The 18414-nt window shown below is 46.4% G+C and overlaps 1 protein-coding gene across 1 annotated transcript in view; it reads left to right on the top strand.

Annotated features, from left to right (window-relative positions):
* plch1 (phospholipase C, eta 1) overlaps positions 1 to 18414 on the top strand; it is a 251627-nt gene that overhangs the window by 1234 nt on the left and 231979 nt on the right. The gene's annotated exons all lie outside the window — the stretch shown is intronic.

Genomic DNA, 18414 nt, shown 5'->3' with positions numbered 1-18414 from the left:
TGAATTGGTTTGGCATAGTCTTGAGTTAACTGAGTAACTGTCCCACCTGCTTTTGTGTGAACTGCCTGTTGCCCCACTGTAAATAAAGGGATCTTTTATGGCCCAGTGGTGTACTTTGATCTCCATTACAAACATAAAAAACAGTAAAAATGATCGCTTTCATGTTGTGCACCTTAACATGTACCTTGATTACTGAGATTATGCCTGTGTTAATAATTTGCATCTTATTTGGAAAGGTTCTTTGTTACTGTGCCACTCCATTTACTTTTAACATTTGTCTCCATGGACCAAACAGCATGGATTTCTCAAACTGTTTTCTCAAACTGTTGCTACCTACTACTCTTGAGAAGTGGGTTGTTTAAAAAAAATGTTTATCAAGGAATGTTATAGCCAACATGGTTTTAGCTCTTTCCATTTTGTTACTAAGGCAGAATAAGTGGAACCATCCTTGCAGCCCTCGTTACTGATTAGTTTTTGTGTACTAGGTTCCAGTTGGCTAATGTTACACACCAGTGTATGGTCTGAACTGCAGTTTCCTAAATCCCAAGGACACGTGTTCTATTTGGTGCGTGGGAATTAATCGCACAGACCTTCTGCTGCAGCACTCCTGGAGGGACTTGCAATTATCTTGGAAATCTTTGGGGGAGGGGTGCAGCAAACCAGTCAGTAAGTACAGGGGCCTAATTTTAAAGTCCATAGAATGAACACCGCTGTGAAGAATCAGATCAAGATCTATTTGTCCACCTTAAGTTTCACCCTCTCATCAATGTTCGGATGAGCCTTCTTTTACGCTGGAGGATGAAAGGCCAAGATGACCGGGAAATCAGGAGCAATTGGGCAAAGAGGGGGGAGGGGGGCAGTGCAAATATCCACAAGAAATCTTTAGAATGCAGTTCTCCTCTAATTTTATAAGGAGCAATATCAGACACCTTTGCTTCCGCAAGGAGACTATTGCTTCCGCAAGGAGGCTTTTGCCAAGCTATAACACCAGTGAATCTCCCAGTTTGCTGTTCAGTGTTGTTGCATCTGAAGCTCTCAGTAGAACACTTGCACATTTTCCCCAATGGACCGTGATGTAGGAGGAAAAAGCACCAGGCTTTTCCCACATTGCAAGCTTTCCCAGTGGACAGGGTGCCACGGACTGCACCTACATTTTCTTGAATGTGGCATACTACCACACTGCCATCTTTCTGAACGTAAAGGAATTCCAATCCCACAATGTCCAGTTTGTTTGTGATCACATCCAGACCTGTTTACATGTAGCATTTGTGATTCAATACTTCTACATTAGTCCCCTGTGCTGTCTTTATTCCACACAAATTATCATGTTAATGACTGGGTGACAGAGGCTATCGCCTTCAGAAGTGGCTCACAACTACTGGTCCCTGGATACCTGCTGCAGAAGTGACCTAGAATGACAGCAATTCTGCGTCTTCTGCATTTGGCACCTTCACCTGAATCATTTCGGAGTTATGCAGTATAGCCACGACTGTTACTTTACAAGACGGTTCTGTTTTAAAATGTCTCTTAATTTAAAGTAAAATAGAATGTACTGGATAGAGATCTAATGCTAATTCTGCCTGGAGACAGGCCCATGTGATCTGCTTGTCATGAGAAAGAAACTCAAAACTGATTATTATTGAAAATCAAGTGGCAGTTTCCATACCTTGACGCAAAGAGGGGCAACTGCCTTTCAGACATGGAGACAGAGAGAGACAATGTTGTGTAGAGAAGCAGCAGTTACAGTTATGAAAAGCAGGGTGAACTATTTTTATATTAACAACTAAGTAGAATGCCTGTAAAAGTTAGTTTTCTGTTGAAGAGGAAAGGTATAGGAATGGTGGGACTTTGAGATTTAAGAAACAAGGAGTCCCTAAGGTGAAACTTGCTGGTGAATGTTAGTGCTGGGATATTCTATTGGAAAATTCAACTATTAAAGTGGGGATAAATGCAATTTGAAAGAGGACTGGTTTTGGGGGCTGGTTTAGCACAGGGCTAAATCCCTGGCTTTTAAAGCAGACCAAAGAAGGCCAGCAGCACGGTTCAATTCCCGTACCAGCCTCCCCGAACAGCTGCCGGAATGTGGCGTCTAGGGGCTTTTCACAGTAACTTCATTTGAAGCCTACTTGTGACAATAAGCGATTTTCATTTTTCATTTCACTTGATTTTCCAACCATAAGGAATTTTCAAAATGTGCTCCCAGTCGGTGAGACTCCGCAACAGAAATACCAAGTGAGAAAATGAATCTTCATATTAACAATTCTAGCCTAACCTGTTTCACAAAGATGTCAACACAGGTATTCCACTGGTGATCTTGTTGCTTCTATTTATCTATGTTTTTGAACACATTTGTGAATCATTTGTCATTGCAAAGTCCTGACATAAGAGGTTTAAGGGTGAAAAATCATGTCACTCCTTAGCTCTATCCTTCAGTGCTGCTCCCATCTGGTTAAGGCTGTTGTGGGTCAGATTGTTTGACAAAATACTTCTGGAGAGAATACTTTGGTATTATTTTTCAGCAATCTACAAATTTAAATACATCAAACAGTAACAAATGGCAACAAAATAGTCAAGTCAATGTTCATATGCAATTGAATTACCTGAGGGAGATGACAGATGAAATAACCACAGTTCAATGCATGCAGTAAAAGCCTCCATCCAACTATCAAGCAAGCTGTCTACATTGTGGATACATATTGTACTTGGAGAAGCAGTTGTGGAGTCTTGCATGTAAATCATTGAAAGGAGGAAGGACAGAGCACGTGTGATCCTAGTAACTAAGGAGAGAGAGAGATATAGTTTTTTTTTTATAAAGCAGCTGTGGGAACCCCAGAACAAAACTCAGCAGAAACACTGGGTTTTCTGCAGCTCACGTGCTCAAGTTATGGCCAAACTGTAAAAATTCACCAAGACAATTTTTTTCAAACTCCGAGCAAAACCTGCATGCTGATTGCCCATTTCACCTGAAAATTGTGCTGCAGCTGGGGAGTCTCATGTTAATTCTAGGTCATCAGAAATCTCTACCCATGGTAGAGTTCAATGCTCCAGAACAGTATCCTTGCCGTGTAAAATGTGAGTTGTTGTGGGCAGGGGAGGAGAGTTGTTGAGGAGATACCCAAATGTAGGGATCTGCCAGACATGTAGTGCAGAGCAAAAGGAGTTAAAAGAGGAAACTTGATTGAGTTAATTAGTCAACGTGAAAGTGTCTTTTATTTCCTTTGCTGTGTTATTTGCCTGTTAGGTAATGTTTAGTCTATGTTGATTTTAGTCTGTTTATTGCAGTAAAATATTTAAAACATGACCCCTTCAGTTAGTGGCTGGAAAATTTCCCTTTATTTAAAAAAAAAACTATTTTTATTCAAATCTTCCATTTTATACATATCATTAAGTACAAAACAGCAATACACGCATACAACCCACAAAACATAACCTTCCCTGCCCACACATACCTCAAAATCATCCCATTAACATTCCTAAAAACATGGCAATTGAACCTCTGGCCATGGCGTCTGGCAATTGAACCTCTGGCCATGGCGTTGAGAGACTCCAGGAAATGGAGAGGGGTGATTAGAGGGGGAGAAGAACACCGAGTCTCGTTATATGCGGATGACCTATTGTTATACGTGTCGGACCCAGCGGGGGGAATGATAGAGGTTATGCGAATTTTGAGGGGGTTCGGGGATTTCTCGGGGTATAGGCTAAACATGGGGAAGAGTGAATTATTTGTGATACATCCAGGGGACCAGAGTAGAGAGATAGAAGGCTTGCCTCTAAGGAAAGTGGAAAGAAACTTCCGATACCTGGGGATTCAGATCGCTAGGAGCTGGGGAACCTTGCACAGACTTAATCTGACACGGTTGGTAGAACAAATGGAGGAGGACTTCAAGAGGTGGGACATGCAGCCTCTATCGCTGGCGGGCAGGGTGCAAGCAATTAAGATGATGGTCCTCCCGAGGTTCTTATTTGTATTTCAATGTCTCCCTATACTAATCACTAAGACCTTTTTTAATAAAATAGACAGGAGCATCACGAGCTTCGTGTGGGCAGGGAAAGTTCCGAGAGTAAGGAGGGGGTTCCTTCAGCGTAGTAGGGACAGAGGAGGATTGGCACTACCGAACTTGGGCGATTACTATTGGGCCGCCAATGTGGCAATGATACGTAAATGGATGATGTAGGGTGAGGGAGCGGCGTGGGAAAGACTGGAGAGAAAGTCCTGTAAAGGCACGAGTTTAGAGGCGCTGGTGACGGCGCCGCTACCGATCTCACCTAAAAAGTTTACCACGAACCCGGTGGTGGCGGCAACATTGAATATCTGGGGACAGTGGAGGCGACAGAGAGGGGTGCGGGGAGCCCTGGTGGGGTCCCCAGGAACAACCATAGGTTCGCCCCAGGAAGAATGGATGGAGGATTTCAGAGCTGGTTCCAGTTGGGAATTAGGAGGGTGGGAGATTTATTTATAGATGGGACTTTTGCGAGCTTGGGAGCATTGGAGGAAAAGTATAAGTTGCCCCGGGGAAATTTCTTGAGATATATGCAGGTGAGGGCATTTACTAGACAACAGGTGAGGGAATTTCCATTGCTCCCGACACAGGGGATACAGGACAGGGTGCTTTCAGGGATGTGGGTCGGAGAGGGCAAGGTGTCAGAGATTTACCGAGAGATGAGGGAAGAGGGGGAGGAGTCGGTGGGCGAACTAAAAGGAAAGTGGGAAGAAGAACTAGGGGAGGAGATAGAGGAGGGTATGTGGGCTGATGCCCTAAGCAGGGTAAATTCCTCTTCCTCATGCGCCAGGCTTAGCCTGATTCAATTTAAGGTGCTACATAGAGCACACATAACGGGAGCAAGATTGAGCAGGTTCTTTGGAGTGGAGGACAAATGTGGGAGGTGTGGCGGGAGCCCGGCAAACCACGCACATATGTTTTGGGCATGCCCGGCACTGGAAGGGTATTGGAAGGGAGTGACGGGAGTGATTTCGGGGGTGGTGAAGGCCCGGGTCAAACCAGGCTGGGGGTTAGCTCTATTTGGAGTTGCGGAAGAGCCGGGAGTGCAGGAGGCGAAAGAGGCCGACGTTGTGGCCTTTGCGTCCCTAGTAGCCCGGCGCAGGATCCTACTTATGTGGAAGGAGGCGAAACCCCCCGGACTGGAGGCCTGGGTAAATGATATGGCGGGGTTCATTAAACTGGAGCAGATAAAGTTTGCCCTGAGAGGATCGGCTCAAGGGTTCACCAGGCGGTGGCAGCCATTTCTCGACTACCTAGGGGAACGTTAGAGGGAAGACAGATGACCAGCAGCAGCAACCCAGGGGGAGGGGTGGGGGGGGGGGGAGGGGGGGGGGGGGTTAGTTTAGGTCAAAGATAAAGGGGTTTTGTTACTTGTGTATTGTTTAAAATTTCTGTATTGTTATTGTTGCGTTTGCTTTGTAAGAGGGGAAAAATTGTTGTTTGGGAAAAAATTTTCAATAAAACATTTATAAAAAAAAAAACATTCCTAAAAACGGACTTGGGCACAAAAATCGGGAGGTTCTGGAACACAAGCAAAAACTTCAGCAATACTGTCATCTTTACCATCTGCACTCGACCAGCCAGCGACAATGGCAGCCCCCCTCTTAAAGTCCACCGTCATTCCCTTCACCAACCGCACCTGGGTGCAGCTGGGCCCAACTCCACGCAACCTGTATCCCAAGGTAACGAAAACATGCCCCTATCAACCGGAGTGGCAGCCCCTCCAACCTCCTCTCATGTCCCCGGGCATTAATTGGGAATTGGGAAGCCTCATTTTTCCCCCATGTTAAGCTTGTACCCTAAAGTGGCCAAACCCTCCCAAAATCCTCATGATCCTACTGAAACTCCCAACCAGGTCTGAAATGTACATTAAGCGATCATCCACATACAAAGAAACTTGGTGCTTGACCTCGACCACCCCCCCCCCCCCCCCCCCATACCGCTCCACTCCATTGAGCGCCATTGCCAATGGCACAATTGCCAGGGTAAAGAGCAACAGGGAGAGCGGGCATCCTCGTGTCCCAATGAATGCAACCTGAAGTACTGCTTATTACCTTTTTGTCCAAACACTCATCTTAGACACCTTACACAGCAGCTGAACCCAGTCCACAAATCCCTGTCCAAACCCAAACCGCCCCAGCACTCGAATAAGCATGTCCACTCTACCCGATCAAAAGCTTTCTCCATGTCCATTGCCACAACCATTTCTTCTTGGCCCTCCAAGGGCATCATAATTACATTAAGTATCCTCTGTACATTTGCTGACAGCTGCCGCCCATTCACAAATCCCGCCTGATCCACATCCATCACCCCCAGCACACAATCCTTTACGGCTTCACCAGTACCTTCGCCAACTTTGCATCTACATTCAACAGTGAGATCGGGCGGTATAATCCACACTGCTCTGGGTCCTTGTCTTCCTTTAAAATAAGTAATATCAAAACCCGAGACAGCATTTTGATGAGAGGGGGGGGCTGACTCTGCACAATTGCCCCACCACCTTTCACGTGGACGCCAGCCCAAACGTCATCTTTTAAAAAGGTTTTTGGTCTCCGCAAGGATCATAACGTTTGCCCAGATGTGTGGTCATGTTGCATAACTTCAGTCTAATGAGGGACCAGCCCTGACCACTATGTTTATATCAGTGCTGTCATGTCTGAGAAACAGGTGTATCCTGTACAAATGGACTGCAGCGATTCAAGAAGGCAGCTCAGCCCTACCTTCGCGAGGGCAACTAGGGTTGGACAATAAATGCTGGCCACATCCCCTGAAAGAATAAATAAGAGTAGCAATACAAGGTGAAGACCCAATGTACACCCAGCTTCCAGGAACCCCATTTATCCCCACTTTAATAGTTGAATTTTCCAATAGAATATCCCAGCACTAACATTCACCAGCAAGTTTCACCTTAGGGACTCCTTGTTTCTTAAATCTCAAAGTCCCACCATTCCTATACCTTTCCTCTTCAACAGAAAACTAACTTTTTCTGTAGTAGGTGTGGCCTAGAACTCGGAGATGGCCAGAGCCTCGAGTTGTTGTGTTCAGTCACTGCCCTGGGCAAGTGATGAGGAGGATGGGGGTGAGTCAGAGTGGGAAAGGAGAGAGAGCGAGTTGGAAAGACTAGAGGGGGGGGGGGGGGGGGGGGGAGAAGCAGGCAAAAGGTTGAACTGTGGGTGAGAAACAAGCTAAACTACTCAGTGCTCAATTGAATAATTTAAGTGTTACCTACACAATTTATAGAGTGGCCAGAATTTTCTGGCCATTCTCGCTTGTGGGGCCTTCTGGTCCCACCAATGGCGATCCCCGCCGCAAGTTTCCCAGTGGCACGGGGTGGATAAAATGGACTCGACGGGATCAGAGGCGATCAGAAAATCTTGCCGCTGGCCAATGGGGGTCCACCTCCACAAAACAAACAGCAGGGAAAATCAAACCCTGCATACCTGTTACATTCAGTGATTTATTTTATTTTGCAATTTATTCCAACTGGGAATACCCAGTGCTGCACATGTATGGTACATTATTTCAAGGCAAGAAGTGTCTGAACGAACCCAACTCTGGCTTTAACATTGGGAAACCCATTTCTCAGTTAGTTATGATTTTCAGGAACGTGACCATAAATATAGTTATCATTTACTATCAGCCATTTGCCTCTCTGGACTGTTTTGAGGTGATATCCCGAGGGCAGAGGTGCCAGTACAATCTCAATCATGAGTAGCACATCTCGGAAAATCCAATTTGCATCTCCCCCTAAGATTTTATCCCATGGACATATAGTTGATTTAGTTTACTTAACGTCTTGCATTACTAGCCTTTTGCATTTACCGAATTGTTACACCCACCACCTCAATGCGATCTAACATTTTTGTTATTACAGTATTAGCATTAACAGCCTTCTTGCAACCCCATCTCTCCTCTTCCAGTCTTTGAAGTTAGAGATGCAGTCCTCATAACTATTCCACATCTCATTCACAGTTCTATAGGGAGAGTGTAGGCTCTGGTGGTTCTGGCTCCCGTTGGCTTGGAGGTTTGATTGGCATCTGGGCATCTTTATCACTAGTCCTCTATCATGCAATGGAGGGAGTCTGTGTAGGGTGAGGGTGGTGACTCCTCATGATGGTTCTGACTGTTCTCTCTGCTGCAACAACCTGGTAGGAGTGGGGTTGGTCCTTGTTCTGGTAGACAACAGTCCCTTGTCCCCCAAGTTTTGGGATTCAGACCTTGTCACCCTACTGTGGCAAGTGTCTAGTGCGGTGCCGTCAGTTAGGTAGAAGCTTGCTTCTATCTGTGGGCCTGCACTTTTTTGCTTTTACAGCTGGTTAGTTTTTTGCTACCAACGCTGGCAGGAGCTCCCTAAGATGACTCTCAGTCAAATGATGAAGTGGAATGAACGGTCTGTATAGTGATGGCCCTCCTGAAGAAAAATAAGGACTTCCTTCACTGCATTGCTCACTTACAGGTCTACCTCCTTACAATGCAGCCTGTCCCCATCCATGCTCCTGATGGGCAGGAAACTTTGTAGACAATTCTCAATCCAACTGCTGCCAACTTGAAAAATCCTGCTTCGGACACCAAGAAGTAGGCTTTGTAGTTTGAGTGTATTAACAACCTACGACTTGTAACTATATACATATAAACTGTAGAGGGCACAGGAATGGAGCTGACTCCATCCTACATCGTTACACACCTCTGTCTGTCTCTGGGTGATGTGCATTTTTACATAACTGTGTGGGCAGTACTGTACTCTGTGTCATATTAACTCTGTATGCACCCAGACTTCAAAGTGAGGACTTATTGTCTGTCCATAATAAAACCACTTGTGATATGAAGTGTCTGTGTGTTTTTATGTTCAATATGTTTGGAAGGTGGCATGGCGGCACAATGGTTAGCACTGCTGCCTCATCATGCTGAGGACCCAGGTTCGATCCCGGCCCCGGGTCTCTGTCCATGTGGAGTTTGCACACTCTCCCAGTGTGTGCGTGGGTCTTACCCCCACAACCCAAAGATGTGCAGGGTATGTGGACTGGCCACGCTAAATTGCCTCCTACTTGAAAAAAAACACAAATGAATTTTAAAAATATGGTTGTAGCAAAAGCCAAAGATTTTCAGCTATTTTATAAGTTAGTTGAAAATGGCAGAACAGTATAGGCTGACCATTGCATGTCCAAGGCATGTCTGATGTGATTTTCATGCAGGTTTTGAAACCGACTCAGCCCTCCTGTCCAAAACAGGTGGGAGGCTACATACAGACATAGATAAAGGCCATCCATCACATAAAACACCATTTGCAATTTACAAGCACAAGTGGAAGGAGCATACATCACAAACACTCCTCCTGCCTTATGTACCAGGGGTTCGTGACCAAACCAAGACATCGCTGGAGGCAATTTCAAAAGAGACTAGAAAACTTTTCAGGAGAAATGCGGAAATGCTCCTCCTGGCCCCAGAAAATGTTGCAAGCCTTTTGACAGCTACTGAATAGGTCCAAGCTTGGTTTAAGCCCTCAGATTTTCCTCACAGCACTGCCAAGGTTGGTGTGACCCTTGATTGTTTTTTTGCATCAGGGTTTTTCCAGAATATCACTGGGAGCATTTTCAACGCAGCATCCTGAAAAGCTGGTAATACAGCTTGAGCCTGAGCAGTTTGCAGGCCAGAGGGTGCACTCCAAAGACAGAAGGTGAATGCAAGAGAATAATTTCCCCAGAGGCAACTGGAAGGCTCGGAGGCCTCTTGGGTCTACTGTCATATAAAGATGTGCAACCTTGCTTATTTTCCTTGCAATTGCAATCTAATTAATCTTAAGTGTGTTAAGATACATGTTTTTGGAAGAGTGGCATAGTATCAAGCACCGAGGATGGAGACTTGTAATGCATGAAATCAAATGCAAAGGAATGGACTAATTCACCAGAAATAGTTACTTTGTGTTCCTTGTACATTATATAAATACGAACGATCTTAACAATTAGGTATTTAAAAGTAAGTGCCTATTATGTAGAAGAAAGTTTGTTGGGATAGGTACCTTCGTTTTAGCAATTTTTCACATTGTAGGAAATAAAAAGGTAAAGTTTCCATAATCCCAGATGACCATAGGCTGCTTTCCCCTTTGAGGGGGAGAGCTGATGGGTGGTAATTTAACCTGAGGATCACCACACCTCAGGGGAGGGGCAAGGTTGAGAAGTCCGGGCCTGCGTGAATAAGTGGGAAATACAGTACAGCTCAACCTATACCAATGTCTTTGTTACGGACAGGTAGGGTTTAATTTAAAACAGCACTGATTTCTCCCCTCACCACCTGTCCTTAGACAGAAAGGTGTCTTTAATTTTTGATTTCTCCCTGTAGTAGTAGTGGTGAATTTTCCCCACCCATTCATATTTGGAATGTTCCAATCCTCTATTAATAACTCCACAGCAACCCTAGATAGGGTAAAATCAGAAGGTTAGTTTATTTGACATCCACTCAAAAATGCGGAATGAGGGTTCATAACACCTCCCCTATTTTGCTATCATACCCATAAAATAGGGATAAGGGAAGGAGGGAAAAATATAAAGGGCAAAGACCACAAACAAAATAATAATTATTGGGCGGGAGTTACCATCCACCCCGCCATGTGTATTTCGGTGGCAGAGGCCTGCCAGTTGGATATACTGGTCCCGCCATTGTCAATGGGATTTCCCATTGACTGCACCTCTCGTCGCCAGGAAACCTGTGCACTGGCGTGGGACCGGAATTTCCAGCCAGAATCAACATGTGGTAAATCCCGCCCATTGTTTCATACCAGTCCAAATTCCAGAATCAATAGTGCAATGGTGTATTCCTTCCGAGAGTTTTTTTTTTCACAGTCACATAGTACAGAAGAAGCATTTCGGTTCATTGAGTCCGCAGAGGTAGGGTAATCCACTTTTCAAGTAGCACTGACTTCCATTATGGGAGAAGCATATAGAGATGAGTTAGTGTTGTATTATGCACCGGTACAGAAGTTCAAATGTTCTCATAGAATAAGTATAGATGTGAGCCAGGCAATTGAAACCTGGACAGAACCCTGGTTCTGCTGTTCATTGTTGATGGTACATGGCAGACTGCCTCTTTCTGCTTCACAAGGCAATATTACAGATTCTGTCAACTTTGCGGTGGTCATGTGACATAACGCTTACTACTTCTCCTTCGTTTGGACAAAGGATGTATATTCCTGGTCTGGATACTTGAGATGGTTAATGTTTCATCTATCAGTAATTTACCACAGGTTTTCAGGTCCTTTCCCTTCACAGGTGGTTCACCTCTGTTCGCCAGGGCTTTGTCTCAGGAATGTAAAGGAGCCTTTGTGCATTTCCTTGGAATTAGTGCTTCTTGGTATGCCACTCATTGATAATTGAGTAGGATTACAAGTTATAACAAGCATCTGTTCAATTAAATATATATTTTTCCTTCAGTAGCACTGTGACTTTGAAAAGGACTTCTGACCTATGGGGCATTTTGCATTATGGGTTAAATTTTATATGATGGATAGGGTCGCCTTGCCTCCCTATTCTCCCCAGGGTACATTCCCCCACTTAACACCGTTGGGCCATTAATTGGCTTGAGGTAAGCCTTCTGCCTCCACCAGGAGGAAGTTCCAAGACCTAGAGCTTCCAGCCGATCAAATGACAGGCAGCTCTCGGGTCCCAGCTGCACCATTGTGAGCGTTGCCCACTGCTGGGACTGCAGCAGTCCCCATATTATGATACACACGGACTTCTTCAAGCTGCACCCAAGGTCTTTCTGGGGCCAGGGTGGGCAGAGGGGACTTGCAAAAGGAGACACCCCCCCCCCCCCCCCCCCCCAGTGTTGCTGGTGACAAGCCCACCCTGTTAAACGTAGAGGCTGGACAGTTGGCACTGGCCTCCCCTGCTGCGGGTAAAACCCCAGTTGGAACAGGGCAGAGGTGAATGGGTAACTGCTAGGAAGAGCAACCCTGGCATGGTGCCCAATTTTACTGCTCCACCACCACCTGCGGCATAACATCTCACCCCTCTGAGGACCATGGGATCAGCCCTTTGCTCTGCTGTCTTACTCCGCTTGAAACAATGTCATCGGTAATGATATTGTTGATGGATCTAATACTTTGATGGGAGACAGAGAGATTAAACAGTTTTAGTATGTATTGTTATTTTTGAATAAGTGCCTTCTGCACTGTGCCAATAAAAAAATAATTATCTTGGATTTTGCTCTTGATCATCTTCTTCCCTGCATTCCAACAATGCTGAAGTTATTATGTATGCCAATCCACTATATGAGAAAAGATAACACTCCTTTCGATGTAGTTCAGAGGGATTGATACAAGGTTGGAGATGTCGCCTACAGAATGAAATATTTGACTAAAACAAATAAAACCGATTGATTACATGGCAAAATTTGAAGGTGGACAAAGATTTCTCTGGGGAACTTTCTTCCCTCAACCAACATCCTTAAACAGATTGACTTTGTTTGTGGAGCCTTGTCATACATAATTAGCTTAAAAGTAACTTATTTATGAGCTTGAGCTTTCCTGTTATGTTTTGGGCCAAACTAATTACATGTCTGAATTCTGTATGAACCGACTGATGGCTAACCACTGTTCAAAAAACTGCCACGCATTAACCGTCCAAATGAACTGTGGCACAACGTCATTGGTACTGAATGTTGCACCAAACAACACTGTGGAAGAGTTTGCACAAATAAGCATATCAGCAACATTTCTGCAAGGGGGTGAGACAATGGTCAAGCTACAGTTGGCTCTGCAGGTCCCATTTTGCACAGTAGGATCACTGCAGGAGTTGCCACTCACAAGCTGCATGGCAGCTGCTGGTGCCCTTGAAGCAAACAGCAGAGCTCCACACCTGGCTCTCTGATCCTGATGCTGGGTAGGCAGTTGTTGGAGGGCAGCTCTGTCAGAGATCACTGCTATGGTTCGAGGTAGTGTAGTCCATCAGAGAATGTGTGGTAGCTCGAGACACTACACTGAAGATTTCCAGTAACAGCAAAGGGGGTTTATTAACAATAGGCTAAGGCAATTATGTACAGACTCAGCAACAAAGACTAGCTTTGACAAAGAGTCATTCAGACTTGAAATGTTAGCTCCGTTCTCTCTCCACAGATGTTGTCAGACATGTTGGGATTGTCCAGTATTTTCTGTTTTTGTTTAAGATTAGGTTCTGAGGTCCACACTGCCCAGGCCGCCGCTCCCGGGTCCCCATGCTTTTTCTCCATTAGTCAAGGTTTGCGCGCACCCGCATGATTGGTCCTGAGCTGGTCACGTGGAACGCAAGGACTCTCACCTGAGAGTGGCCATGCTGCCACATCGCTCCCTGCTTAAGTCCCTTAATTACATTTTACAAAACAAGCTTCATGTAAGTCCTGTATGCTTGTGAAAAGGTCAAGAGATATACAAGAAAAAAAATTAATCACAAAGTCAGTCTGTCCAGGGACCTTCAAGTCCTTGGGCGGAATTCTCCCAGCCCCGCTCCGGGCCGGAAAATCGCCTCAACCGCCCCGACGCTGGCATGCGATTCTTCGCTCTGCTTTTGGCATAGCGCCGGTCGCAGGCCGCTCTACGCGACCAGGCCGCTCTACGCGACCAGGCCGCTGATTCTCCAGCCCAGATGGGCCGAGCGGCTGCTCTAAAAAGGCAGAGTCCCGCCGGCGCCGTCCACACCGTCGCAGCCGGCGGCAACCCTACGCGCAGGGTTGGGGGTGGCGGCCTGTGGGGGTGCTCCGACCCCAGGGAGGTGCCTCCGATGGGGCCTGGCCCGTGATCGGTGCCCACCGATCGGCGGGCCGGTCTCTCGCTCCCCGGGCCTGTTTTCTTGCGCGCCGGCCCCTGAATTCCCACGCCATGTTGCGTCGGGGCCGGCACGTTGAGGGAGGCCACCGCTCATGCGCGGGTTGGCATAGTGCACAGTTTGCATCGGAATGGGAGGCTGGAGTGGCGTGAACCGCTGCAGCATCATGCTGGCCCCCTGTAGGGGCCAGAATCAGTAATCCCAGCGGCCCGTTCGTGCCATCGTGAAACACAATGGTGTTTCCGATGGCATGGACACTCTGCCGCCAAATGGGAGAATCCCGCCACCTGTGGACCACCTCAATTCCCCAACCGGCTCCTCCACCTCTTGAGGTGGTCTTGTTGCCTGCAGAAGTCGCCCGTCCAGGAGACGCCACCACTTCTGTAGGACCGGCCCCTTCTCCAGCTCCCACCTAGGCCACTGGTTGAGTCATCTCTGAACTACTCAACTCCCTCTGCTCTGGGGCAGCCATTGGGGCATCTATGACACCTGTTGGACGTCTGCTCTGGAATGGGTGTTGTCATCACCTGGCTTCTCATATGGTTGACATGCTTCCTCACTGTCGTGTCATCCACATTTACCACATAGAAGACAGGTCCAGATTTTGAAATGATCCTGCCTGGTAACCAGAGTGGGCCCAAGGTGAAATTTCTAATAAGAACCAGGTCACCCACCTGGAACAACCTGTCATTTCTTTGTGAAATATGTTGGTTCCTCTGGGAGGCCAGATGTATATCTACCCTCCCTGCCCAATTAGGGAATACAGGTAAAATGGTAAAGGGTTAAAAGGTAAATGTAAAAAGAGAAATATCTGACAGATTACAAAGACTAAAAACCAGCTGGAAATTTAAAATAAAAATCAAATTTAAAAACTAATTAAATAACATAGAGATGCAGGGCCAGCGATGTGTCGCACCTGCATGATGTAGGAGCTGGTGAACACAACTGTTTGTTGCTTAAGGAACTACGGCTCAGTATTGATGAGCTGGAGTCTGAGCTTTGGATTCTTTCACACATCAGGGAGGGGGAGAGTTACTTGGACATTGTGTTTCAAGAGGCAGTCACACCCCTTAAATAAACTACCTTGAATTCGGCCAGTAGTCAGGGACAGGCGCATGTGACAATGAGTGAGGCAGGTAGAGGGATCCAGGATATAGGGTTGCCAGAGCCTCCGTACTTCTCCAACTGGTTTGAGATTCTTGCTCCCTGTGTGGATGAGAGCAAAGACAGTGGGGAGGATGAGCAAACTGACCACAGCACCGGGTTCAGGGAGCCATTCAAGTGGTGGGAGGGAAAATAAATACTTGGGGATATTACATTAGGGGCAGAGACACTGTTATCTGTGACCAGGATCAAGAGTCCCGAAGGTTTTGTCACCTAACTGGTGCTCAGGTCGGATATCTCATCTGGGCTGCAGAGGAACTTGGAAAGGGAGGGTAAAGACCCAGTTGTCGTGATCCATATATGTACTAACGACACGGGTAGCACAAGGATAGAGGTTCTGCTGAAGGAATATGAAGGAATAGGGGCTAAATTGAGAAGTAGAATCAAAAAGGTAATAATCTCCAGATTACTATCTGAGCCACAAGCTCATTGGCACAGGGGCAATAAGATTAAATTGGTAAATGCGTGGCGGAAAGGTTGGTGTGAGAGAAATTGGTTCGAATTCATGGGACATTGGCACCAGTACTGGGGAAGGAGGGAGCTCTTCCGATGGGACTGTCTAACCTGAATCATGCTGGGTCCAGAGTCTTGGCAAATCGCATAACTGGAGCTGCAAATGGGGCTTTTAATTAAATAGTGGGGGAATGGTTCAGTTGTATGGAAAATTAGAAAATCAACGTTAAAGGAGAAGGTAGGAGAATGATGAGGACTTTAATGTGCGTTAAGGAGTGGTGGGCACGAGAGAGGTCAGTAAAGTTTCCAGAACAAGCAATAGAACAGAGAGTATGGGAAGCAGCAGAAATCTATCTTCAGGCACAGCAGATAAGGGGACAACTATGAGAAGGGGGGGGGGGGGGTTAAATGCAGTACTGAAGATGGACAATTATAGGTTGGTTAGCCTAACTTTGGTTGTTGGTAAGATTTTAGAGTCCATTATTATGGATGAGATTTCAGAGTATTTGGAAGTGCATGGTAAAATGAGGCTGAATCAGCACGGCTTCGTCAAGGGGAGGTCATGCCTGACAAATCTGTTAGAATTCTTTGAGGATGGGCTGGCAAAGTGGCGCAGTGGTTAGCACTGCTGCCTCATGGCACTGAGGACCTGGGTTCGCTCCTGGCCCCGGGTCACTGTCCGTATGGAGTTTTCACACACTCTTCATATTTGCATGGATCTCACCCCCTCACCCAAAGATGTGCAGGGTAGGTGGATTGGCCACGCTAAATTGCCCCTTGATTGGAAGAATTAAAAAGAAAAAATCGTCGCCAGAGTTGGAGGCCCCTTGGGCTCGTCGATGGAAGAAATGGCAGAAGCAGCCTCTGGGACTCTGATTACTCCACCGATGGCCGAGAGGAGCACCGTGCCGTTTTGACAAACATGGGTGGGTTGTGTCGGGGGACTTCCGCAAATCGATGGAAGAGACCTTGGCTCCCATTCGTTCGGCATTGAAGCGGACCAACAAAATGGTAAAGGCACACTGAACTACTATGATACAAGGCATGGAGGTGGCTCTTTTGAGGCATAGTGACCAGATCGCCCATCTGGAGGCGGAGATGTCTCTGATGGTCTGAAGGCCAAAGTAAATGATTTGGAGAATCATTCCAGGAGGCAAAACATCTGAATTGTGGGGCTGCCAGAGAGGATGGAAGGCCCAACTCCCACATAGTATTTTGCGGATGGCAGGGGAGGATGGACCCGCACCCCCTTCAGACCTCGTGCACGTCCACTGGACACTCCGATAGAAGCCTCATCTGATGTACCACTGCAAGCAGTAATCGTGACGTTTCACAGCATCAGTGAAAAAGAGTGGGACCTGAGATGTGCAAGGGAGTATCGTGACTACAAATGCGAATGTCTAGCCATCAGGTTTTACCAGGATGTGGGAGCAGAGCTGGTGAAGTGGTCTTCGTTTAACAAAGCCAAGGCCACCATGTATTAAAGTTGAGTCTGGTTTGGGATGATGCACCAGATGTGGCTAAGAGTGACTTTTTGAGGGAAAATACTGATGTGCAAGGGGAGGCAGAATCCTTTGTAAAGAAGTATGGGCTGAGCCTGGGGTGAGAGGCTTTTTTGGATATTGGGAATTGGCATGTTGGTATGTGGAATTGTTGGTGTTCCTTGTTCATGTTTGCATTTTTCTGTTCTTGTTGAAGTTGAATGTTTTACAAGTTGTGCTTGGGTTTGGGGTTTAGTTTCATGTAGGGTTTTGGTCTAACTGTTGTGATAACATATGTTTAAGGGGTTTTTATACATTGTGGTTTCTTTTTCTGTAAACATTTTTCTTCACACGTGCACCAGGTATACTCGCGTATTGACTTTTTTTTGTGGTGGATAGGTCTATCCTTCCTTTTGTGGAGGCGATGGGTTACTTGGCAATTGTGATTCCAGACCATTCCCCACATTTTGTTGATGTTTTTAAATAATTAGTTTTTAAAAATAATCTTCATTGTCATAAGTAAGCTTATGTTGCAGTGAAGTCACCGTGAAAAGCCCCTAGTCGCCACATTCCAGCACCTATTCGGGTGCACAAGAGGGAGAATTCAGAATGTCCAAATTACCTAGTCTTTCGGGACTAGTGGGAGGAAACCGGAGCACCTGGAGGAAACCCATGCAGACACTGGGAGAACGTGCAGACTCCGCACAGACAGTGACCCAGCCGGGAATCGAACCTGGGACCGTGGCACTGTGAAGCCACAGTGCTAATCACTGTGCTACTGTGCTGCCCCAGTAGCGTCTGACTTGACGGTAGAATCAGATCATTGACACTGTCCGCAATGGAGATTGGTTACGGCATTATTAGCGGACAAGAGATTTTGTGAACACAGGTCCACCACCATTGGGGAATGTATTAAATTTAATAAAAGTGAGTCCATCTCTCCTCCTTTGCTGTGGGAAGCCCTTCAGGTGGTCATCAGGGGAGAGATAATTTCCGACAAAGTGCACATGGTAAAGATAGCGAGGACAGAGCAGCAGACGTGCGTTGACTCCATTCTCGAGGTGGACCACCAGTTGTTGGCAAGCAGGAAAAAGCTTGAGACAATTAGAATTATTATCCACGGATAGGGCGATGGGTCAGCTGCAGCATTTGGGGTTGTATTTTATGAACACGGTGAGAAGGCCACTTGCCTCTTAACTCGCCAGCTGAGTCTGCAGGCGGCTTCCCGAGAGATTGTACAGTAATTCCGTCACGTCTTGGGTCAGTGAGGCTTTTAAAATGTTTTATTGAGATCTTTATAGATCGGAGCCTCCGGTGGAGAGTTTGGTCATGGCTAATTTTTTGGATGGATTGTCCGTCCCAGTTGTGGTGGGAGGAGAGGCGTGAAGAGTTGGATACCCTGTTGGGGCCCAAAAAAATTATCAAATGCATTGGGTTGCTGCAGACAGGTAAAGCTCCTGGCCCTGATGCTATCCCCATTGTATTTTATAAGACGTTTGCGGAGCAATTGGTACCTCTGATTTT

Source organism: Scyliorhinus torazame, chromosome 14, assembly GCF_047496885.1.
Source record: "Scyliorhinus torazame isolate Kashiwa2021f chromosome 14, sScyTor2.1, whole genome shotgun sequence".
In the NCBI taxonomy this organism is placed as follows: Eukaryota; Metazoa; Chordata; class Chondrichthyes; order Carcharhiniformes; family Scyliorhinidae; genus Scyliorhinus; species Scyliorhinus torazame.
This window is presented reverse-complemented; position numbering and strand designations above follow the sequence as displayed.